At 55.6% G+C, this 25,013-nt stretch overlaps 1 protein-coding gene across 1 annotated transcript in view; it reads right to left on the bottom strand.

Annotated features, from left to right (window-relative positions):
* Positions 1-24,468, bottom strand: part of LOC119955880 (cyclin-dependent kinase 17-like) — a 155,981-nt gene extending 131,513 nt beyond the window's left edge. The window contains exon 1 of the mRNA XM_038782532.1: positions 24,096-24,468. The gene's annotated coding sequence lies outside the window, so the exon portion shown is untranslated. The remainder of the gene's footprint in view (positions 1-24,095) is intronic.
* Positions 24,469-25,013: the final 545 nt, after the last annotated feature.

Genomic DNA, 25,013 nt, shown 5'->3' with positions numbered 1-25,013 from the left:
TGCAGGTTTCTCAGACTGGGACAGACTGGCTGCAGGTTTCTCAGACTGGGACACAGCGGCTGCAGGTTTCTCAGACTGGGACAGACTGGCTGCAGGTTTCTCAGACTGGGACACAGCGGCTGCATGTTTCTCAGACTGGGACAGACTGGCTGCAGGTTTCTCAGACTGGGACAGACTGGCTGCAGGTTTCTCAGACTGGGACACAGCGGCTGCAGGTTTCTCAGACTGGGACACAGCGGCTGCAGGTTTCTCAGTCTGGGACAGACTGGCTGCAGGTTTCTCAGTCCGGGACAGACTGGCTGCAGGTTTCTCAGTCTGGGACAGACTGGCTGCAGGTTTCTCAGACTGGGACAGACTGGCTGCAGGTTTCTCAGACTGGGACACAGCGGCTGCAGGTTTCTCAGACTGGGACAGACTGGCTGCAGGTTTCTCAGACTGGGACACAGCGGCTGCAGGTTTCTCAGACTGGGACACAGTGGCTGCAGGTTTCTCAGACTGGGACAGACTGGCTGCAGGTTTCTCAGACTGGGACACAGCGGCTGCAGGTTTCTCAGACTGGGACAGACTGGCTGCAGGTTTCTCAGACTGGGACAGACTGGCTGCAGGTTTCTCAGACTGGGACACAGCGGCTGCAGGTTTCTCAGTCTGGGACACAGCGGCTGCAGGTTTCTCAGACTGGGTCACAGCGGCTGCAGGTTTCTCAGACTGGGACAGACTGGCTGCAGGTTTCTCAGACTGGGACAGACTGGCTGCAGGTTTCTCAGACTGGGACAGACTGGCTGCAGGTTTCTCAGACTGGGACAGACTGGCTGCAGGTTTCTCAGACTGGGACACAGCGGCTGCAGGTTTCTCAGACTGGGACAGACTGGCTGCAGGTTTCTCAGACTGGGACAGACTGGCTGCTGGTTTCTCAGACTGGGACACAGCGGCTGCAGGTTTCTCAGTCTGGGACACAGCGGCTGCAGGTTTCTCAGACTGGGACACAGCGGCTGCAGGTTTCTCAGACTGGGACAGACTGGCTGCAGGTTTCTCAGACTGGGACACAGCGGCTGCAGGTTTCTCAGACTGGGACACAGCGGCTGCAGGTTTCTCAGACTGGGACACAGCGGCTGCAGGTTTCTCAGACTGGGACAGACTGGCTGCAGGTTTCTCAGACTGGGACACAGCGGCTGCAGGTTTCTCAGACTGGGACACAGACTGGCTGCAGGTTTCTCAGACTGGGACACAGCGGCTGCAGGTTTCTCAGACTGGGACAGACTGGCTGCAGGTTTCTCAGACTGGGTCACAGCGGCTGCAGGTTTCTCAGTCTGGGACAGAACGGCTGCAGGTTTCTCAGACTGGGACAGAGCGGCTGCAGGTTTCTCAGACTGGGACAGACTGGCTGCAGGTTTCTCAGTCTGGGACAGACTGGCTGCAGGTTTCTCAGACTGGGACACAGACTGGCTGCAGGTTTCTCAGACTGGGACAGACTGGCTGCAGGTTTCTCAGTCTGGGACACAGCGGCTGCAGGTTTCTCAGACTGGGACAGACTGGCTGCAGGTTTCTCAGTCTGGGACACAGCGGCTGCAGGTTTCTCAGACTGGGACAGACTGGCTGCAGGTTTCTCAGACTGGGACAGACTGGCTGCTGGTTTCTCAGACTGGGACAGACTGACTGCAGGTTTCTCAGACTGGGACACAGCGGCTGCAGGTTTCTCAGACTGGGACAGACTGGCTGCAGGTTTCTCAGACTGGGACAGACTGGCTGCAGGTTTCTCAGTCTGGGACACAGCGGCTGCAGGTTTCTCAGACTGGCTGCAGGTTTCTCAGACTGGGACAGACTGGCTGCAGGTTTCTCAGACTGGGACACAGCGGCTGCAGGTTTCTCAGACTGGGACACAGCGGCTGCAGGTTTCTCAGTCTGGGACACAGCGGCTGCAGGTTTCTCAGACTGGGACAGACTGGCTGCAGGTTTCTCAGACTGGGACACACTGGCTGCAGGTTTCTCAGACTGGGACACAGCGGCTGCAGGTTTCTCAGACTGGGACAGACTGGCTGCAGGTTTCTCAGACTGGGACACAGCGGCTGCAGGTTTCTCAGTCTGGGACACAGCGGCTGCAGGTTTCTCAGACTGGGACACAGCGGCTGCAGGTTTCTCAGACTGGGACAGACAGGCTGCAGGTTTCTCAGACTGGGACAGACTGGCTGCAGGTTTCTCAGACTGGGACACAGCGGCTGCAGGTTTCTCAGACTGGGACACAGCGGCTGCAGGTTTCTCAGACTGGGACACAGCGGCTGCAGGTTTCTCAGACTGGGACAGACTGGCTGCAGGTTTCTCAGACTGGGACACAGCGGCTGCAGGTTTCTCAGACTGGGACAGACTGGCTGCAGGTTTCTCAGACTGGGACAGACTGGCTGCAGGTTTCTCAGACTGGGACACAGCGGCTGCAGGTTTCTCAGACTGGGACACAGCGGCTGCAGGTTTCTCAGACTGGGACACAGCGGCTGCAGGTTTCTCAGACTGGGACAGACAGGCTGCAGGTTTCTCAGACTGGGACAGACTGGCTGCAGGTTTCTCAGACTGGGACAGACTGGCTGCAGGTTTCTCAGACTGGGACACAGCGGCTGCAGGTTTCTCAGACTGGGACACAGACTGGCTGCAGGTTTCTCAGACTGGGACACAGCGGCTGCAGGTTTCTCAGACTGGGACACAGCGGCTGCAGGTTTCTCAGACTGGGACACAGCGGCTGCAGGTTTCTCAGACTGGGACAGACTGGCTGCAGGTTTCTCAGACTGGGACACAGCGGCTGCAGGTTTCTCAGACTGGGACACAGCGGCTGCAGGTTTCTCAGACTGGGACAGACTGGCTGCAGGTTTCTCAGACTGGGACAGACTGGCTGCAGGTTTCTCAGACTGGGACACAGCGGCTGCAGGTTTCTCAGACTGGGACAGACTGGCTGCAGGTTTCTCAGACTGGGACACAGCGGCTGCAGGTTTCTCAGACTGGGACACAGCGGCTGCAGGTTTCTCAGACTGGGACACAGCGGCTGCAGGTTTCTCAGACTGGGACACAGCGGCTGCAGGTTTCTCAGTCTGGGACACAGCGGCTGCAGGTTTCTCAGTCTGGGACACAGCGGCTGCAGGTTTCTCAGACTGGGACACAGCGGCTGCAGGTTTCTCAGACTGGGACACAGCGGCTGCAGGTTTCTCAGACTGGGACAGACTGGCTGCAGGTTTCTCAGACTGGGACAGACTGGCTGCAGGTTTCTCAGACTGGGACACAGCGGCTGCAGGTTTCTCAGACTGGGCACAGCGGCTGCAGGTTTCTCAGTCTGGGACAGACTGGCTGCAGGTTTCTCAGTCTGGGACAGACTGGCTGCAGGTTTCTCAGTCCGGGACAGACTGGCTGCAGGTTTCTCAGTCTGGGACAGACTGGCTGCAGGTTTCTCAGACTGGGACAGACTGGCTGCAGGTTTCTCAGACTGGGACACAGCGGCTGCAGGTTTCTCAGACTGGGACAGACTGGCTGCAGGTTTCTCAGACTGGGACACAGCGGCTGCAGGTTTCTCAGACTGGGACACAGCGGCTGCAGGTTTCTCAGACTGGGACAGACTGGCTGCAGGTTTCTCAGACTGGGACACAGCGGCTGCAGGTTTCTCAGACTGGGACACAGCGGCTGCAGGTTTCTCAGTCTGGGACAGACTGGCTGCAGGTTTCTCAGACTGGGACACAGCGGCTGCAGGTTTCTCAGACTGGGACAGACTGGCTGCAGGTTTCTCAGACTGGGACACAGCGGCTGCAGGTTTCTCAGACTGGGACAGACTGGCTGCAGGTTTCTCAGACTGGGACAGACTGGCTGCAGGTTTCTCAGACTGGGACACAGCGGCTGCAGGTTTCTCAGACTGGGACAGACTGGCTGCAGGTTTCTCAGACTGGGACAGACTGGCTGCAGGTTTCTCAGTCTGGGACAGACTGGCTGCAGGTTTCTCAGACTGGGACAGACTGGCTGCAGGTTTCTCAGACTGGGACAGACTGGCTGCAGGATTCTCAGACTGGGACAGACTGGCTGCAGGTTTCTCAGTCTGGGACACAGCGGCTGCAGGTTTCTCAGACTGGGACACAGCGGCTGCAGGTTTCTCAGACTGGGACAGACTGGCTGCAGGTTTCTCAGACTGGGACAGACTGGCTGCAGGTTTCTCAGACTGGGACAGACTGGCTGCTGGTTTCTCAGACTGGGACACAGCGGCTGCAGGTTTCTCAGTCTGGGACACAGCGGCTGCAGGTTTCTCAGACTGGGACACAGCGGCTGCAGGTTTCTCAGACTGGGACAGACTGGCTGCAGGTTTCTCAGACTGGGACACAGCGGCTGCAGGTTTCTCAGACTGGGACAGACTGGCTGCAGGTTTCTCAGACTGGGACAGACTGGCTGCAGGTTTCTCAGACTGGGACACAGCGGCTGCAGGTTTCTCAGACTGGGACAGACTGGCTGCAGGTTTCTCAGACTGGGACACAGCGGCTGCAGGTTTCTCAGACTGGGACAGACTGGCTGCAGGTTTCTCAGACTGGGACAGACTGGCTGCAGGTTTCTCAGTCTGGGACACAGCGGCTGCAGGTTTCTCAGACTGGGACACAGCGGCTGCAGGTTTCTCAGACTGGGACACAGCGGCTGCAGGTTTCTCAGACTGGGACAGACTGGCTGCAGGTTTCTCAGACTGGGACACAGCGGCTGCAGGTTTCTCAGTCTGGGACACAGCGGCTGCAGGTTTCTCAGTCTGGGACACAGCGGCTGCAGGTTTCTCAGACTGGGACAGACTGGCTGCAGGTTTCTCAGACTGGGACACAGCGGCTGCAGGTTTCTCAGACTGGGACACAGCGGCTGCAGGTTTCTCAGACTGGGACAGACTGGCTGCAGGTTTCTCAGACTGGGACACAGCGGCTGCAGGTTTCTCAGTCTGGGACACAGCGGCTGCAGGTGTCTCAGACTGGGACACAGCGGCTGCAGTTTTCTCCCTCTCAGCTTTGCAAAGTCGGTTGCCCCAAGTTAATACTTTTAACAGCTGATTCTCCTGAGTGAGGGTTGGAGCGAGTCTCCTGAATGTAAAGGCGTAAATCCACCACTACCGCTGCCCCAACCCCGCTCCACCATTCAAACAACCGTTCTGTCAACGTCCAAGACACAAGGGCCAGGATTCTGCGGCCTTGCTGCTGCGTCTATCCCCCACCTCCGGCCACGCTCCACCCGTTTACCTTGGGGAGAATGTCATAAATAGCTGAACAGGCATGGGAGGGCGGAGGTAAATTCCTGGCCCCATTTCAGATGTGTCCCAGTGCTGGGAGTTGGGGGGTGGGGCTGGGGGACCAGTCCAATCAGCATGGTAGCATAGTGGTTAGCACAATTGCTTCACAGCTCCACGGTCCCAGGTTCGAATCCCGGTTGGGTCACTCTCTGTGTAGAGTTTGCACATTTCCCCCGTGTCTGCGTGTGTTTTGCCCCCACAACCCAAAGATGTGCAGAGTAGGTGGATTGACCACGCTAAATTGCCCCTTCATTTGAAAAATAAAAATAATTCACAGTTCTGTGCTGTTCTGTTCTAAAAAATTAGCTACTCTAAATTTAATTTCAGAAAAAAAATGACTCAGTGGAATTAATCAGCAGGGAAGCGCTGAAATCACATGGAACTCTGCAAATACCACGTTCTCCAAACCACACCCCCTCGCCCCCTCCCGGCCCCATCACCCTGTCTCCCCCCCCCCCCCTTCACCCCGTCTCCCCCCTCCCCCCCATCACCCCGTCTCCCCCCCCCCCATCACCCCGTCTCCCCCCCCCCCCATCACCCCCCCCCCCCCCCCCCCCCCCCCCCCAACAGCCATTAGGAATTGCATCATCGCCAACGAGCTCAACTGATTGAGGGAACACGAGACTGAATCTGCTGAGCGCAAGGTTTGAGAGGGCTGGATAAAGATAACATTGACAGCAGAGCAGGGCAAACTCCGGCAATAAAAGTAAAGTGCACAGTCCCAGATGACCATCGGCTGCTTTCCCCTTTGGGGAGGGGCGTGGGGAGCTGACTGGTGGGTGATTTAACCTGAGGATCACCGCTCCTCAGGCGAGGTTGAGAACTCATGAATAACCTCAGCCCCTGCGTTCGATCTCGTTCTGCATCACGAATTAGCCAACCGAGCTAAACCAGCAACAAAGGAAGGAATCAACTATACACATGTCCACTTCATTGTGGCGAGGGAGACTCGGAGCTGGCGGTGGAGGTCTTGGGGTTGGCAGCTGCTGTGGACAGCATAGCCTGCAGAACATGGGGGCACGGGGAGGGTGGGAAAGATAACCGCAGGTGCCATCCTACCGTCCCGTGCATGCCACCTCACAAGCAGTCTTCCACAGAATCCCGACAGTGCTGAAGGAGGCCAATCGGCCCATTGAGCTGGCACCGACCCTGCCTAGACCCACTCTCCCGCCCTATCCCCCTAACCCTGGTTAGGTGTTGGCTTTCATTAACAGGGGGATTGAGTTTAAGAGCCGCGAGGTTTTGCTGCTGCTTTATAAAACCCTGGTTAGACCACACTTGGAATGTTGTGTCCAGTTCTGGTCGTCTCATTATAGGAAGGATGTGGATGCTTTGGAGAGGGTACAGAGGAGATTTATCAGGATGCTGCCTGGACTGGAGGGCAGGTCTATGAAGAATGGTTGAGGGAGCGAGGGCTTTTCTCACTGGAGCGAAGAAGGCAGAGAGGAGACTTGATAGAGGTGTACAAGGTGACGAGAGGCATGGATAGAGTGGATAGCCAGAGACATTTCCCCAGGGCGGAAATGGCTGTCACGAGGGGACATAATTTTAAGGTGATTGGAGGAAGGTCTCGGGGAGATGTCAGGTTCTTTACACAGAGCGTGGTGGGTGTGTGGAATGCTCCTGCCAGCAGAGGTGGTGGAGTCAAGAGTCATTAGGGACATTTAAGCGACTCTTAGACAGGCACATGGACAGCAGTAAATTGAAGGGGTGTAGGTTAGGTTGATCATAGATTAGGATAAATGGTCGGCACAACATTGTGCGCTGAAGGGCCTGTACTGTGCTGTACTGTTCTATGTTCTAACCTGTACATCTTTGGACTTGTGCGAGAAAACCAGAGCGCCCGGAGGAAACCCTCGCAGACAAGGGGAGAACGTGCAGACTCCACACAGAGACGGACCCAAGGCTGGAATTGAACCCGGGCTCCCGGCGCTGTGAAGCTAGCGGCACTGACCACCATGCCCTTTCAGCAAGACCGAGGTTGGGACAGGGGGTAGAGTGAGCTGCCAGTCGCACTGACGGCCTCAGAGCACCAGGTGAGGTTTTTAGCAGCATTGCTGGACAACGCATCGCAGCAGGCTGTGAAGCGGTGCGGTCCAAACCATACCTACCACTCAGATTTGAGTGACTGGCGCGATGATGGGTCTAATTGCTGAGAGGAAAGGTTCAAGCGAGAATAGAATGAGACCACGGAACAATCAGAGAGTTTGCCAAATGGAACGACTGGAGCAGATTTCCCGATTCCGCAGTGTGCTGAATGATTTTATTTCAAAGTGGATTAATGAGCGCACCCACATCCATTATCTAATGGGCCATGCCTGAAACAGCAGTCATCAGCCAGGCAGAAAAGCTGGTGAGGAAGCTGTTTCGAGGAGGCTCTCCCCAAACAACCACGTTATTACATAACTCTAAGCGGATCGACCCGACTGTATCTGTGTCACTGTCTCAGCCTCGCCTGCACCCCCATCACCTTGAGTTTAATACCATTTGACCGTGGCTCCACAGCCTGATCCTGTCGATACAGGCGCTCGGGCGGGGGAGTCACTGGATTGAGTCAGGGCCGGGGGGGGGCGACCAGACGTCTGGACGTCAGGAGATGTCTGGACCAAGACACCTGCCTGCCCCCCTCAGGTGGGCCACGGCTGGGAGGGGAGTGGCCGGAGTTCTGGCCCGTGGTCCTGAGGCCAATATCTAGCCACAACCAACACCAACCGAGAGCAAATGGTCTGGTGATGATCGTCTCAGGGGTTTGTGGAAGCTCACTGCGTACTAATTGACAACTGCACCGTCTACATTCATAGAACAGAGACACAGAATTCCTACAGTGCAGAAGGCGGCCATTCGGCCCATCGAGTCTACACCGACTCTCTGAAAGAGCACCCTACCTAGGCCCACTGCTCCCACCCTATTCCCGTAACCCCACCTAACCCGCACAACTTGGGGCAATTAATCTTGGCCAATGCACCTAACCTTCAAAAACCCTGCGCCGGCCTTTCACAATCCACACCGCTGGTTAAAAGTGGAACTGGCCTCGTGCGAACAGTGTAGACAGAGTTCTGGCTTAACTGCCTTCCCCACAATCCGCAGTCCCTCTGGGGAATGTGGCCCTGAACTGAAAGTCAAGCCCTGGTGTGGCACTGGCACCCCAGCCCTCGCTCAGTTTCACTCTCGGTCTTCCACCTCCGTCTCCTTCCTCGCGTCCTTTTCCTTTCCTCAAATTGCCTCCGTCTGCTCGGGCTGTTCTCTGACCCAGCCCATGGTGCGTCCACTTTGCTATTGCCCTGACGGTTAACAGGGTGAGAGAGAGAGAGAGAGGGCAGGAAAGTGGGCTGAGCGTTACAAAAAAAAACAGACAATGCTGGGATACCGCAGCAGGTCTGACAGCGTCTATGGGGAGGAGCAGGCTCAAAGGGCCGAATGGCCAGCTCCTGGCTCTACTGCAGACGGTCCTATTTCCTGTGCTCCCATCCCGGCCGAGACCAAGGCAGCCTCAAGGGCAGGGAGAAGGGCAGCAGACAGCAGTTACGTCCGGGCCCAAGCATATTCCACCAACACCCACCTGCCCCAAAATTAAACATCTGGCCAACCCTCACCATTCAGGCTGCGACATGAAGCGCCGCCAAGGTGGGAAAGGTACCAGTGGGGGAGCGATACCCCTGGAACACACAGCCCCACTCAGTGAAAATGACAACCTTTGGAAAGGCCCAGGTGGGGAGGTTGAATATAAAAGACAATATAAATATAAATGGTGAGGAAATGGGTGGAAAATGCAGTGGGCGGGTTGAGGGTTTGGAGCTTTGTGTTGTAGCTGCCGGGAGCCGGGGACTGGAGCCGTCAGACGCAGGCAGCCTTTGGAGGGCACATAATTAAATAACGATAGTGGCTGCCTGTGGCGTACCCAGGATGAACGGGCCAATTTGGAGGATATAATATTATCGTTCAACCTTTGTACTTTATGCTGATCTATTGTTAGAATCTCAGCCCTGAACTCCAATTAGAAGCAGCTGCGATTCCGACACTCCCCCCTCCCTCCCCGCTGGATTCCCAGCTAACTGCTCGAACGGGGGTGTAGAACAACGGTCCCCCCCCCCCACACTGCCATTAACACAGAGTGGGGGTGTGAGGCTCTCCCTCGTCCACGGTTGTACGCTCAGACATTCTAAACTTAGTGAGCCCTCCGGGCGTGCCTTTGGCGACGGCGTCACGCCGGCAGCGCAGACTCAGACATTCCCGAATTTCGGAAGACGGAAGCCATTCGGCTCACTGCGCCGGTGTTGGCCCCCTTTGGGATGATGTTCAGTCCCCCCGCACCCTTGCTGTGAGGTTTCCCCGTCCTTAAAAGCCACTTGGCCCCGATCCCTTCACCGTGGGGTCAGCCCCCGTCTCCATTGCTGCTGGGGCCCTCGCTCTGCATTGCCCGAACCTCTCACCGCTTTGGAAGCCTCCGCTGACCTGTTTATTCCGAGGAGGGTAATCTCAACTCTCCTCGTGACCTGATAAAGGTCTGCAAAACTATGAGGGGCATAGACAGGGTGGATAGTCAGAGGCCTTTTCCCAGGGTAGAGGGGTCAATTGAAATGAAATGAAATGAAAATCGCTTATTGTCACGAGTAGGCTTCAATGAAGTTACTGTGAAAAGCCCCTAGTCACCACATTCCGGCGCCTAAGGGGCATAGGTTTAAGGTGCGAGGGGCAAGGTTTAGAGATGTACGAGGCAAGTTTTTTTACACAGAGGGTAGTGGGTGCCTGGAATCGCTGCCGGAGGAAGTGGTGGAAGCAGGGACGATAGTGATGTTTCAGGGGCATCTTGACAAATACATGAATAGGATGGGAATAGAGGGATACGGACCCCGGAAGTATGGAATATTTTAGTTTAGACGGGCAGCATGGTCGGCACAGGTTTGGAGGGCCGAAGGGCCTGTTCCTGTGCTGTACTTTTCTTTGATCTTTGACTACCATTCCTGGCAAACCTTTACATCTTTGCTAATGTGCGATGGCCTGAATTTCCAGGATTGCATGCAAGTGGCGGGGGCGGGGGCAGGGGGGTTAGCCTGCGACATGCAAAATCTGAACACAATCTCTCGACGGCGATATTCTTACATTCCTCTTTATAAACCCCAAACTTTCAGCAACTTGCCCCGCCACCTTCGGAGGATTTAGGGGGATCCCAGAACCGTGGCTCCCCTTTTGCTTCCCTGTGTCACCCATTCGTCCATTTACTGTAACACCCGTCTTTCGCTGCAGGTTTCAAACCTCCCGTCAGCAAACCCTGCGCCGATCAGCATTCTGGGTGAAGTCACCATCGAGACATAGACGAGGGCGAAGCTGGTCCAGACCACAGGAAGCAGGAGGAGGCTGTTTGGCCCCTCGAGACTACCCCGCCATCCAGTACAATCGGGGTTGACCTTGGGCTCCAACATCAGCACGGTAGCACAGTGGTTAGCACGGTAGCTTCACAGGGTCACAGGTTTGATTCCCCACTGGGTCACTGTCTGTGCGGCGTCTGCGTGGGTTTCCTCCGGGTGCTCCGGTTTCCTCCCACAGCCCAAAGATGTGCAGGTTAGGTGGATTGGCCATGCCATTAATGACTAAAAAAGATTCGGTCGGGTTACTGGGTTGCAGGGATAGGGTGGAGGTGTGGGCTTAAGTGGGGTGATCTTTCCAAGAGCTTTGTGCAGACTCGATGCGCCAAATGGCCTCCTTTAGCACTGTAAATTCTATGATGTTTTCCCATCCATCCTCCATATCCCAGAGAGACCACGAATCAGTCCATCCCGCAGCCCGGAAATATCTTCGGCGATGGAGAACCCACAACCCCCTGGAGTAGAGAATCCCAAAGATTCCCAGCCCTTAAAGTGAAGAACTTTCTCCTCATCTCAATCCTAAACGATCCCTCCGCCCCGATCCTGAGAATGTGCCTCCCACAACCCCCCATGGCAGAGAACAGGCGAGGCAAATCAAAGGTTTAATTCTCAGTAGGAATAAAGCTGCAAGCGCGGCGGACATCGCTCTTGTCCCATTTTCAAGCTCCCGCCAATGAGCACCTATTGATCAATCGACGACCCCCCCCTGTGGTCTTCGTGGGGGGAGTTGCTGCTACAGCAGTTTTAGATTCCCCAGCCAGGGGAACTGTCGAGGGGGCGTCAGCATTTGAGAGCTCAGGACGTCAGCGATGGCCGTTGTGCAGTGTGTAACCCAGTCTGGTCAGATGCAGTCACACGTGCATTGACAGTGTTCAATCTGAGCAGTGCGATGTGGCTGCCTTCACTACCCAACGCTGCCACACTCGTCCAAGTCGCACATGTGCAGGAAAGCCATCCACAACGACCTCATTCGCACCCGAATCTGCACAAACCCTTTCAGACTGAACCATCCAGTGCCACCGTTAGGGGTCACAAATATCTCATCAAACATTGAATACTTCAGACTTCCTGCAAACCTCATGGTTTTCCTAATCCCCATCCCATAGCCCACTGCAGACCATGGTTACAGTGATACATTGACTGCCCATTCCCAGGACAGACCCTGGATACAGCGATACACTGACCCCCCCCCCCCCCCCCCATTCCCAGGACAGACCCTGGATACAGCGATACACTGACCCCCCCCCCGCCCCCCCCCATTCCCAGGACAGACCCTGGATACAGCGATACACTGACCCCCCCCCCCCCCCCCCATTCCCAGGACAGACCCTGGGTACAGCGATACACTGACCCCCCCCTCCCCCCCCCCCCCCCATTCCCAGGACAGACCCTGGATGCAGCGATACACTGACCCCCCGCCCATTCCCAGGACAGAGCCTGGATAGAGCGATACACTGACCCCCTCATTCCCAGGACAGACCCTGGATACAGCGATACACTGACCCCCCCCCCATTCCCAGGACAGAACCTGGATACAGCGATACACTGACCCCCCCCCCTCCATTCCCAGGACAGAGCCTGGATAGAGCGATACACTGACCCCCTCCATTCCCAGGACAGACCCTGGATACAGCGATACACTGACCCCCCTCATTCCCAGGATAGAGCCTGGATACAGCGATACACTGACCCCCCCATTCCCAGGACAGACCCTGGATACAGCGATACACTGACCCCCCTCATTCCCAGGACAGACCCTGGATACAGCGATACATTGACCCCCTCATTCCCAGGACAGACCCTGGATACAGCGATACACTTACCCCCCCCATTCCCAGGACAGACCCTGAATACAGCGATACACTGACCCCCCCCCTCATTCCCAGGACAGACCCTGGATACAGCGATACACTGACCCCCCCCATTCCCAGGACAGACCCTGGATACAGCGATACACTGACCCCCCCCTCATTCCCAGGACAGATCCTGGATACAGCGATACACTGACCCCCTCATTCCCAGGACAGACCCTGGATACAGCGATACACTTACCCCCCCCATTTCCTGGACAGCGATACAATCCGCTACTCCTGATGGAACTATCTGGCTTAACCAGGTGAATGTATAATTCTAGTTGTACTCGGTGCCCAAAGCCACAAGGATGATGGACGGGGTTCTCAGTTCCCGGGGACAGCACTACTTATCTAATACAACCCTAGTAGCTGTGACCTGCTGTTATAACCTGCCTGCTTACCACTGGCTGGGGACTAATGACAATCCCACAATCCTGTGGGAGTGTGATCTTCCCCAATGAGGGGGGCGGAGAAATCATTAGCAGACTCCCTGCATAAATAGAGCTGGCCAGTTTGGAACCCAGTAAGAAGTCTTACAACACCAGGTTAAAGTCCAACAGGTTTGTTTCAAACACGAGCTTTCGGAGCTCGGCTCCTTCTTCATTCACCTGAGGAAGCTCCGAAAGCTCGTGTTTGAAACAAACCTGTTGGACTTTAACCTGGTGTTGTAAGACTTCTTACTGTGCTCACCCCAGTCCAACGCCGGCATCTCCACAGTTTGGAACCAGCAGAGAGAGAGAGGAGTGAGCAGCAAGGGAAGTTGCTGCTGTTATATATATATACACATACACACACATACATACATAGATATATATATGTTATTGTAAATAAATGTTATTTCTTTGTACCCTGAAGACTCGTGCTGGATTCTTCGTGGCCCTCACAAAACCTCCCCTCTCGTGAAGGGACTGTTTCACAGAAACGTGGAAAATAGGAGCAGGAGGAGGCTATTCGGCCCTTCAAGCCCGCTCCGTCATTTGATAGGATCGTCGCTGCTCCTCCATTTTGAGGTCACATTCCCCCCCCCCCCCCCCCCCCCCCCCCCCCCCCCCGCTCTCCCCATCCCCCTTGATGACTCGCCAGTCCAGAAACCTCTCCATTTCCTTCTTGTATATTCAGTGACGGCCCCCACGGCCTTCTGCGGAGATAATTCCACAGGTTCAACTCCGTCTGAGTGAAGAAATGTTTCCTCACCTCAGTCCTAAATGTCCCGCCCCGTATCCTGGGACCCCTTGTTCTCGACCCCCACCCCAGCCAGGGGCAACAACATCTCTGCCTCCAGCCTGTCCGGCCCTGTTGGAATTTTACCCCTTTCAATCAGATCCCCCCCCCCCCCCCCCCCCCCCTCCCGCCCGCTCGGCCCAGTCTCTCCCTCGGAACGACAGCCCTGCCATCCCGGGGGTCAGTCTGACGGAGCTTCGCTGCCACTCCCACGATGACAAGTCTATCCATTCAGAGATAAGGAACTGTGCACAGCTCTCCCGGCTGTGGCCTCACCAAGGCCCCTGGACAGCTGCGGTCAGGCACCCTCGCTCCTGGACTCCCGTAATTGAAGGGCTACCTACCATTAGCCATCCTAATTGCTCGCTGTAGCTGCGTGCTTGCTTTCAGTGACTGGTGAAACTGGACCCCCAGGTCCCTCTGTACATCAACGTTTCCCAATCCATCACCATTTAAATAATACCCCGCCATTCTGTTTCTCCGTCCCAAGTGGGCACCTTTGCAGTTATTCCCGCTACGCTGCATCTGCCACGCATTCACCCAATCGCTCAGCTTGTCTAGATCACCTCAAAGCCTTTGCAGGCAATCCTTTGGCACCTAGCCAGTCACCGTGCTTAGTCACCTCTCTCAGGGACTCCCCTGCTCAGATCTCCAAAGCTTGGTTCTTGTCACTTTCGTTTCCAAACTGCCCATTGATCTCTCTCCACAGCCTGGAGGCCATTACTTCAATCTTTCCCAATACCCACCCCCACCCCCCATAACACCGTAAGACATAGGAGCAGAATTAGGCCACTCGGCCCCTCGAGTCTGCTCCGCCATTCAATCATGGCTGATATTTTTCTCATCCCCATTCTCCTGCCTTCTCCCCATAACCCCTGATCCCCTTATTAATCAAGAACCTATCTATCTATGTCTTCAGCAACCCCCCACCCCACCGGCTTTGCCTTCCTCTGGGACGCACTCCCTGTTTAACTGCTGCTGCGCTGATAAGATGGAGAACACGCCCTGGTTGCATAGCGCCAGTTCCTGCTCCACAGGGCAGTCCACGAGTCCTGCCCAAACAGATAAGACTTATATCCTCAATTCCCAGCTGTGACAAGGGTGCGGTTTTCCTGTAGTTATGGCAGAAGCGTGGATGTAACGCTCGATCGTTAATACTGCATTGAACAGACAGCCAGGTAACGTATCAGTATCGCTCTGTAAGCTTCAGGTTTAAGTCTGTACACCAGGGCGGAATCGAGGTTAAGCCTCCCGTCTGATAGTTATGGAGTGCTGCTCCACTGAGGACACCATTCTTGGATTAGAGATTAACCCGAGGCTCTGTTGCCTCCTTAAAAGGGAGTCTGAAGATCCAATAGTGCGGTTCGAAACTCAGCACCGCAAGCACTCCCCGCCAGTAGGAGCTTTGAAGAGCTCCTTCTGCTATAATGTAGGAAAATACAGCCGCCCGGAGGTCATAGAAATCCTCGAGGGCAGAAGGAGGCCGTTCAGCCCATCGGGTCTGCAACAATCCTCCGAAAGAGCACCCTACCTAGGCGTACCCTCCCACCCTTAACCTCACCCAACCTGCACATCTATTGGACACTAAGGGCAATTTAGCGTGGCCAATCCACCTAACCTGCACATCTTTGACTGTGGGAGGAAACCGGAGCACCCGGAGGAAACCCACGCACACACGGGGAGAACGTGTAGACTCCGCACAGACAGTGACCCAAGCCAGGAATTGAGCCCAGGTCCCTGACGCTGTGAGGCAGCAGCGCTAACAACTGTGCCACCCAGCTACAGGAAGGTCTGGATTCAATGCCCCTGGGATTGAGAGAGGCAACCAGGCCACACGAGTCAAACCCTCACCTGAACCGTGGATCAAGTTGCAAAAAAACGTAGATGCTGCTTTCCAAAGCTTTTTTTTTTGCTTTTTTTAAAAATAAATTTAGATTACCCAATTATTTTTCCCAATTAAGGGGCAATTTAGCGTGGCCAATCCACCTACCCTGCACATTTTTGGGTTGTGGGGGCGAAACCCACGCAGACACAGGGAGAATGTGCAAACTCCACACGGACAGTGACCCGGGATCGAACCTGCTGCTTTCCAAAGCTAAGTAATGACAAGAGAACAAGCAGGTGGAGCTCCTAACGCCGGTACTGACCCCACCCCGGCAGCGAGCAGCAATGGGGGAAATCAACGACACTGACTTAATGGTCCAGAGGTGCAGCCAAGTCAAGGCAGGTAAAGGGAGGGATCCGAGGTAGGAAAAAGGCTGTTGATCAATTTGTGCTCCGTTGGTATCCATTTGCCGCCGAGACTGACTCCGCGCCCTCCGGCTCATGGGTTCAAACATGCTTTGGCAAACTCCACCGTTCTGGGTGACCTGATCGCCTGTCTGACCCCCACTGCCTCCCCAGCTGAATGCTGTCCATCGGCGAGGGGATAACTCCTTCCTAACTTGGTATCACGACCTGTCTCTGCCCCCCCCCCACCTCGCCTCACCGGCTGCTGAAACCCCCGTCCACATCCGCACTTCCAGGTGACAATATCCGCAATGTCCTGACTGGCCTCCCATATTCCGCCTCGGTACACTTGGACTCATCCAGAATTTTGCCCTCTGCCACCCTCACTGCCCCCACCCCCACACAACCTCTGCCAAGTCCTCAGCCACGCAGAGACCCCTGCACTGGTTGACCTACATTGCTCCTCTGCCAGGTAACACCTCCGCTTTTCAAATCCATCGTCCCCGTGTTCAGATCCATTTGGGGATTCACCTCCCCTCACCACAGTAACCTGCAACCCCCCCCCCCCCCCACCTCGGGCAAAGCACCGCCACCCCCGCTCCCTCCCCGGCAAACAAAAACATCCACCGGCCACCTCCCGCCTCGCATGTATCCTTCCCCCTCAATGGAGCTGTTCCCGGGGTCCCAAGCTCCAGAATTCTCTTGCCGCCTCTTCCTCCTCCGTTAAGACCCCACTCAAACCCCAACCCTGACGAAGCTCCTGACCTCCCCACCCCAGGGGTCCCAGGGAACCCGCTGCAAAGCTCACCGGGGCGTTCCTTCTCCTATTTCTAAGTGAAAGCTCTTGACTCAGAAGCTAGGTTACAGCCGAGAGACCCGTGCACATGGAGCCCAGGTGAGTGGCCGTGAGTCGGATGGCAAGTTGGAGAGACAGCAAGATCAGTCCCCAGTTGATGTGGAGGCAGGAGGAAGGGAAGGGCTCTGTCTGACTTGTCACAATAGATACAGCGTTAAAGTTACGTGACTCAGACATGATTCACAGCAAGTCTGAACACTGGGACTGAACATGATTGCCTTCACCTCCATGGAACACACACCCATCTCAGCGCAGAGAGCAGCCTGGACAAACGATGCTGATGCACGAGGCACTCGCGTGCTCGGCGGTGCCTCTGAGCAGGATACTCACTCTGCCCGATTCCTCCACCGTTCCTGTGTGTCTGTGCGATCACCGGGCAGACGGACCAGGCCGGCATTTCAAAGGGGCCTCCAGTTCATCAGCCCTCTGCGTTCTCAAGCGGGCGGTGGTCAGCATCGCTGCCTCACAGCGCCGGGGACCTGGTTCGATTCCCCGCTGGGTCACTGTCTGTGCGGAGTCTGCATGTTCTCCCCGTGTCTGCGTGGGTTTCCTCCGGGTGCTCCGGTTTCCTCCCACAGTCCAAAGATGTGCAGGTTAGGTGGGGATAGGGTGGGGGATAGGGTGGGGTGCTCTTTCAGAGGGTCGGTGCAGACTCAATGGCCTCCTTCTGCACTGTGGGGATTTTGAGTCTCCATAATCAGCATCTCCCTGAGCTTTTAGCCCTTCCTCCTCCAACATTCCACGTAGCCGTATCCTGCGGGATGAGGCGTTATACTCAGGCACCACTTGTCTGCGCGGCAGCCCATGGCTATGATGCAGGGCTGCAGAATTCCCTCCCAATAAGGACAGGAGCTGAGCTGGATGGGGCAGGGACTGAGGGCAAAACTGCTGGTTGTACGGTCTGATGTGAATTAAATACATTTCAAATTGAATTGAAATTCACCAGCTGTCATTGTCCAGGTGACTGAATTGCCAGCCCTGGGCAGGATCCACAGGGGCTGCCACCTGCACTGAGGCTTTCTCCTCGTGCTCTCCCTGCGTTATGTTGAAATGAATCCCTTTGTCTCGGGCTCTGATTCATCCTCTCTGGACTGCCTCAGACGGTGGCATTCCTCACCGTCCTCCCTCTGTCTGCAAGCCAGGCTCAGCCACAGCAATGGGGAAACCCCCATCAGCAGCCTCCACCCCCCCACTCCCCTCCCTGACTCTCCACTGTCCCTCAGCTCTCTCAACAACAAGAGGAACTGACTCAGTAGATACCTGCACCAAGGACCAGCCCCTCGATCAATCGGCAGACACCACAGGATCCACATACTGTACGGAGGCTGACAGCTTGGCTATCCCTCCCTATCTCTGGAACCTCCTCCAGCCCCTACAACCCCTCTCTATCTCTGTAACCTCCTCCAGCCCCTACACCCCTCCCTATCTCTGTAACCTCCTCCATCCCCTACGACCCTCCCTATCTCAGTAACCTCCTCCAGCCCAATATCCTCTCTATCTCTGTAACCTCCTCCAGCCCCTACAACCCTCCCTATCTCTGTAACCACCTCCAGCCCTTACAATCCTCCCTATCGCTGTAACCTCCTCCAGCCCCTACACCCCCTCTCTATCTCTGTAACCTCCTCCAGCCCCTACAACCCCTCCCTATCTCTGTAACCTCCTCCATCCCCTACGACCCTCCCTATCTCAGTAACCTCCTCCAGCCCAATATCCTCTCTATCTCGTAACCTCCTCCAGCCCCTACAACCCTCCCTATCTCTGTAACCACCTCCAGCCCTTACAATCCTCCCTATCGCTGTAACCTCCTCCAGCCCCTACACCCCCTCTCTATCTCTGTAACCTCCTCCAGCCCCTACACCCCTCCCTATCTCTGTAACCTCCTCCAGCCCTTACACCCCTCCCTATCTCTGTAACCTCCTCCATCCCCTACACCCCTCCCTATCTCTGTAACCTCCTCCAGTCCCTACAACCCTCCCTATCTCTGTAACCTCCTCCATCCCCTCACCTCTCCCTATCTCTGTAACCACCTCCAGCCCCTACAACCCTCCCTATCTCTGTAACCTCCTCCAGCCCCTTCAGCCCTCCCTATCTCTGTAACCTCCTCCAGCCCCATACCCTCTCTATCTCTGTAACCTCCTCCATCCCCTACGACCCTCCCTATCTCAGTAACCTCCTCCAGCCCAATATCCTCTCTATCTCTGTAACCTCCTCCAGCCCCTACAACCCTCCCTATCTCTGTAACCTCCTCCAGCCCCTACACCTCCTCCCTATCTCTGTAACCTCCTCCAGCCCCTACACCCCCTCCCTATCTCTGTAACCTCCTCCAGCCCCTACACCCCTCCCTATCTCTGTAACCTCCTCCAGCCCCTACAACCCTCCCTATCTCTGTAACCTCCTCCAGCCCCTACAATCCTCCCTATCTCAGTAACCTACAGTCCCTACAAGACTCCGAGATATCTGCGCTCCTCCTATTCCGGCCCCTTGAGCATCACCCGATGCCCATCGTTCCACCATTGATGGATGTGCCTTCAGCTGCCTGGGGGCGGGAATCCAGAGATCTGGATTCCCCCCCTCAACCTCTCTCTCCTCCTTGTCCTTAAGACTTAAAACCCCTCACCTCTTGGGCCAAACATTTAGTCACCTGCCTCAACAGCTCCTTCCATGGCTCCCTTTCGCGTTGTATTTAACGCACAACTGTGATGTCCCCTGGGATGTATAACTACAGTAAAGGCGCTGACTATGTCGAGGTGGCACGGTAGCACAGTGGTTAGCACTGTTGCTTCACAGTGCTGGGGTCCCAGGTTCGATTCCCGGCTTGGGTCTGTCCGGAATCTGCGCAGCGTCTGCGTGGGTTTCCTACAGGTGCTCCGGTTTCCTCCCACAAGTCCCGAAAGACATTCTGTGAGGTGAATTGGACATTCTAAATTCTCCCTCTGTGTACCCGAACATATAGATATAGAACATTGCAGCGCAGTGCAGGCCCTTCGGCTCTTGATGTTGCGCTGACCTGTGAAACCCCTCTAAGTCCCTCTACACTATTCCCTTATCATCCATATGTCTATCCAATGACCATTTGAATGCGTTTAGTGTTGGTGTGTCCACTACTGTTGCAGGCAGGGCATTCCACGGCCTTACTACTCTCTGAGTAAAGAACCTACCTCTGACATCTATCCTATATCTTCCCTCAATTTCAAGCTATGTCCCCTCATGCTAGCCATCACCATCTGAGGAAAAAGGCTCTCACTGTCCACCCTATCTAACCCTCTGATCATCTTGTATGCCTCAATTAAGTCACCTCTTAACCTTCTCTCTAACGAAAACAGCCTCAAGTCCCTCAGCCTTCCCTCACACGATCTTCCCTCCATACCAGGCAACATCCTGGTAAATCTGCTCTGTACCCTTTCCAATGCTTCCACATCCTTCCTATAATGCGCTAGACCAGAACTGCACGCAATACTCCAAATGCGGCCGCACGAGTTTTGTACAACTGCAACATGACCTCATGGCTCCGAAACTCAATCCCTCTACCAATAAAAGCTAACACACCGTACGCCTTCTTAACAACCCTCTCAACCTGGGTGGCAACTTTCAGGGATCTATGTACATGAGTACATGCAATTGAGTACATGGACACCGAGATCGCTCTGCTCATCCACACTACCAAGAATCTTACCATTAGCCCAGTACGCTGTCTTCCTGTTACTCCTTCCAGAGTGTGGCGATGAGGGGCTTTCCACAGTAACTTCATTGCAGTGTTAATGTAAACCTACTTGTGACACTAATACAGATTATTATTATTATTAGATTGAAGTTGCTGTTTTTCGATAGGCTGACACTCCAGTGCAGGAATCGGGAGTGGCACGTTGACAGAATCCCATCCTTCGATGAGTCATTACAGCAGTCACTGCCACAGTTAAAGGTTCCGCCGAAGACTAGTATTTATGTCACAATTACAGTTGGCAGTGTGAGAAAGGACCAAAGGAAACAGACCACAACTGGACCAGAGGCAAATTCCCTCTCCAGGGAGCGACACTGACCTGCTGGTCCCGCGGGGCAGCACCAACCCTGGAAACGGCACAGACGCTGTGCCACCCTCTCCAGGGAGCGACACTGACCTGCTGGTCCGGGCAGCATCAACCCTGGAAACGGCACAGACGCTGTGCCACCCTCTCCAGGGAGCGACACTGACCTGCTGGTCCCGCGGGGCAGCACCAACCCTGGAAACGGCACAGACACTGTGCCACCCTCTCCAGGGAGCGACACTGACCTGCTGGTCCGGGCAGCATCAACCCTGGAAACGGCACAGACGCTGTGCCACCCTCTCCAGGGAGCGACACTGACCTGCTGGTCCGGGCAGCATCAACCCTGGAAACGGCACAGACGCTGTGCCACCCTCGCCAGGGAGCGACACTGACCTGCTGGTCCCGCGGGGCAGCACCAACCCTGGAAACAGCACAGACGCTGTGCCACCCTCTCCAGGGAGCGACACTGACCTGCTGGTCCCGCGGGGCAGCACCAACCCTGGAAACAGCACAGACGCTGTGCCACCCTCTCCAGGGAGTGACACTGACCTGCTGGTCGGGGCAGCATCAACCCTGGAAACGGCACAGACGCTGTGCCACCCTCTCCAGGGAGCGACACTGACCTGCTGGTCCCGCGGGGCAGCACCAACCCTGGAAACGGCACAGACACTGTGCCACCCTCTCCAGGGAGCGACACTGACCTGCTGGTCCCGCGGGGCAGCACCAACCCTGGAAACGGCACAGACGCTGTGCCACCCTCTCCAGGGAGCGACACTGACCTGCTGGTCCCGCGGGGCAGCACCAACCCTGGAAACGGCACAGACGCTGTGCCACCCTCTCCAGGGAGCGACACTGACCTGCTGGTCGGGGCAGCATCAACCCTGGAAACGGCACAGACGCTGTGCCACCCTCGCCAGGGAGCGACACTGACCTGCTGGTCCCGCGGGGCAGCACCAACCCTGGAAACGGCACAGACGCTGTGCCACCCTCGCCAGGGAGCGACACTGGGCACAAACAGAAAGGCCAGTAGGGATGAGGGGGAACTTCTTTTTGCGCCTGCCTCTGTCCAGCCTCCTCCGTTCCCTCCGCTGCCGCCCCCTGGAAGGTACTGCAGTGGGGTTAACATATCGAGGGTGGAAAAGGCCAAAACCAGGACGATTACTTCACATGAAACCCGTCGAACATGTTTAATTCTGACAGATGTGGGAGGGTGTAGAGGGGATTGAAGGAGAGGTTGTGTCACTCAGAGGGAGGGAAGGCGGTACAATCCAGGCCGAGGCAAATGTTCAGGGGACGGGGGTTTATCTCCCACCAGGACAGCGGGTGGATTTAAATTCAGTTAATATTGGGGCGGCACGCTGGAACAGTGGTTAGCACTGCTGCCTCACGGCGCCAGGGACCTGGGTTCGATTCCGGCCTTCCCAGTGTCTGCCTCCGCGTCGTCCGATTTCCTCCCACAGTCCAATGACGTGCAAGTTTAGGTGGGGTTACGGGGATAGGGTGGGAGAGTGGGCCTAGATACGGTACTCTTTTGGAGGGTCGGTTCAGACTCGATGGGCCAAATGGCCCCCTCCTGCACGGTATCAATAAGATCTGGGATTGAAAGCTAGCCTCGGTTTTGATGAAACCATTGTTGACGGTCGTAAAACCCATCCGGTTCACTGCTGTCCCTTCAGTGAGGGGAATCTACCGTGCTTACCTGGGTCCGCCTTACACGTTACTCCAGACAGACCCCCCCCACAGTGACGTGGTCGATTCCTAACTGCCCCCCCCCCCCCCCTCTGAAATGGCCCCAGCGAGACACTCTGCTCGAGGGGGCAAGTGGGGATAGACAACAAATGCTGGCTTCGCCCGCCAACCCCTACATCCCCTGAAAGATTAAAGGGTCTGGAACTGACTGCCAGAGGCAGAGACACTTACAGCACTGATAAAGGGGCTGGGGGTGTGCACGGGGCTGCTGTAACCTGGAGGGTAGGTTTAGGCCAGGTGGTTAACGTGCCGGTCAGCAGGGACATGGTGGGACGAGCAGCCTCCTTTGGGTCTGTAGATTTCTACGATTTGGACAGATCCTCGCACGTTCCTCCCCTCGGAAAACGAGCCATTGAGGCGTGTGAGAGATTTCCAGCTGGGAGGGAGTGGGACTATTCCAGCGATGGAGCTGGAAGCAGGCTGGCTGGGTGCAAGGCAGGGGACCAAACATTTGGTTCGGCAGGCAGGTCCGAGCGAACATCTTTTTTTAATATAAATTTAGAGTACTCAATTATGTTTTCCAATTAAGGGGCAATTTAGCGCGGCCAATCCACCTACTCTGCACATCTTTGGGTTGTGGGGGGGGGGAGGTGAAACCCACGCAGACACGGGGAGAATGTGCAAACTCCACACGGACAGTGACCCAGAGCCGGGATCGAACCTGGGACCTCGGCGCCGTGAGGCAGCAGTGCTAGCCACTAGGCCACCACATCTTAAACGTGGATGGGCGGAGAGGGCGGGTGTCGTTCCTCGTCCGCACGCTGCCCGGACGGAGGAGCCAGGAGGATATGGTGCCCGGAGGGTGGGGAGGCGGGCAGCGTCCTGGCTTTCGTGTGTGGCCCGCGTAGTCGGCCCGGGGACAGGCTGCCCGTCCCACTGACGCCCCCATCCGACAACCTGACAAAAAGGTCCAAACACAACACATTCCCGGCTAACAGCTGACTCTCCCTCCCCTCCTCTGTCTCCCTGCACAGTAAGAAGTCTGACAACACCAGGTTAAAGTCCAACAGGTTTGTTTCAAACACTAGCTTTCGGTGCACTGCTCCTTCTTCATTCACCTGAGGAAGCTCCGAAAGCTCGTGTTTGAAACAAACCTGTTGGACATTAACCTGGTGTTGTAAGACTTCTTACTGTGCTCACCCCAGTCCAACGCCGGCATCTCCACAACATCCCTGCACAAAGGATTGAGGTTACAGCGCCCTTGCACATTCCATTTCAGGTACACATTGCTGCCGATCGAAGGGCGGGAGGATGAGGCAGCGGGGGAGGGGGTTTGGGAGAGAATGTTTCGTCAAATGATAAAGACCAACAGATGGTTCTCCCTATATATAGCCGGAGCTGACAGTGTTTTCTCACATTGTTCCTCATCCCACACAAAACATGCACAACATTCCCCTGCCAGGAAGGGCCAGGAGCAACCTGCTCCCTGTGGATTCTGCCATGTAACAATGAGGTCAACTCTGTTGACTCAAGTTTCTCTCTCTCTCTCTCTCTCTCTCTTGTGCACACACACACAACCTTTCTCACCTCATGTCTTGCGCTGTCTCCTCCGGCCCTCACTTCTGACGGGATGTCAATTGCGAAATTCAGTGCGCCCCAAACACGGTGAACTTCACCAGCCCCGCGCACATTTCAGCAGCTAGTCGTCTCCACTAAAAAAGCCGGCGAGGTGGGGTCTGATCCAGCGAGAGGTTAAAAACTACCAACTCCGACACTGCTCAAAGCCCCCACCGGAACTCCTCTGAAGACCGCACACTCACTGATGTTCATTTAGCAGTGGACATCGACAGTTCAGTCCCACAAAACCCAAAGCCTGTCCTGATCAAACTAACTCCGCACAGCGCTCTGATTTCTCCCCGCTGTCCCCTCCCCTCTCCCTCGGTCGCATCTTCGACGATTGCAGTAAGTGCTGGTCACGCATTTATCCCGTCACTGGGATATTGCACCTTCATCCAGAGCAACGCCCACATTCCCAAACCACAAGAACCAGTATTTCAACAGCACAATCAACAGGGGGAAGACTCGCAAGGGAAACATGACCAAGCCAAGTCTGACACCAAACCACATAAGGAAATAATTAAGACAGGAACCATCTTCCTAAAGGAGGAGAGAGAGAGAAAGACAGAGAGAGAGAGAGAGAGACCAAGAGAAAGGTGGAGAGAGAGAGAGAGACAGAGAGAGAGAGAGGGAGAGTGAGAAAGACAGACAGAGAGAGAGGGAGAGAGAGAGACAGACAGACAGAGAGAGAGGCGGAGAGAAAGCGACAGAGAGAGTGAGACCAAGAGAAAGGCGGAGAGAGAGTCACAGAGACAGAGAGAGACAGAGAAGCGGAGAGAGACAGAGGCAGAGAGAGACAAAGATAGAGCTGCAGAGATAGAGAGAGAAATATAGAACATGGAATTTACAGAGCAGAAGGGGGCCATTCGGCCCATCAAGTCTGCACAG

Source organism: Scyliorhinus canicula, chromosome 21, assembly GCF_902713615.1.
Source record: "Scyliorhinus canicula chromosome 21, sScyCan1.1, whole genome shotgun sequence".
NCBI classification, from domain to species: domain Eukaryota; kingdom Metazoa; phylum Chordata; class Chondrichthyes; order Carcharhiniformes; family Scyliorhinidae; genus Scyliorhinus; species Scyliorhinus canicula.
This window is presented reverse-complemented; position numbering and strand designations above follow the sequence as displayed.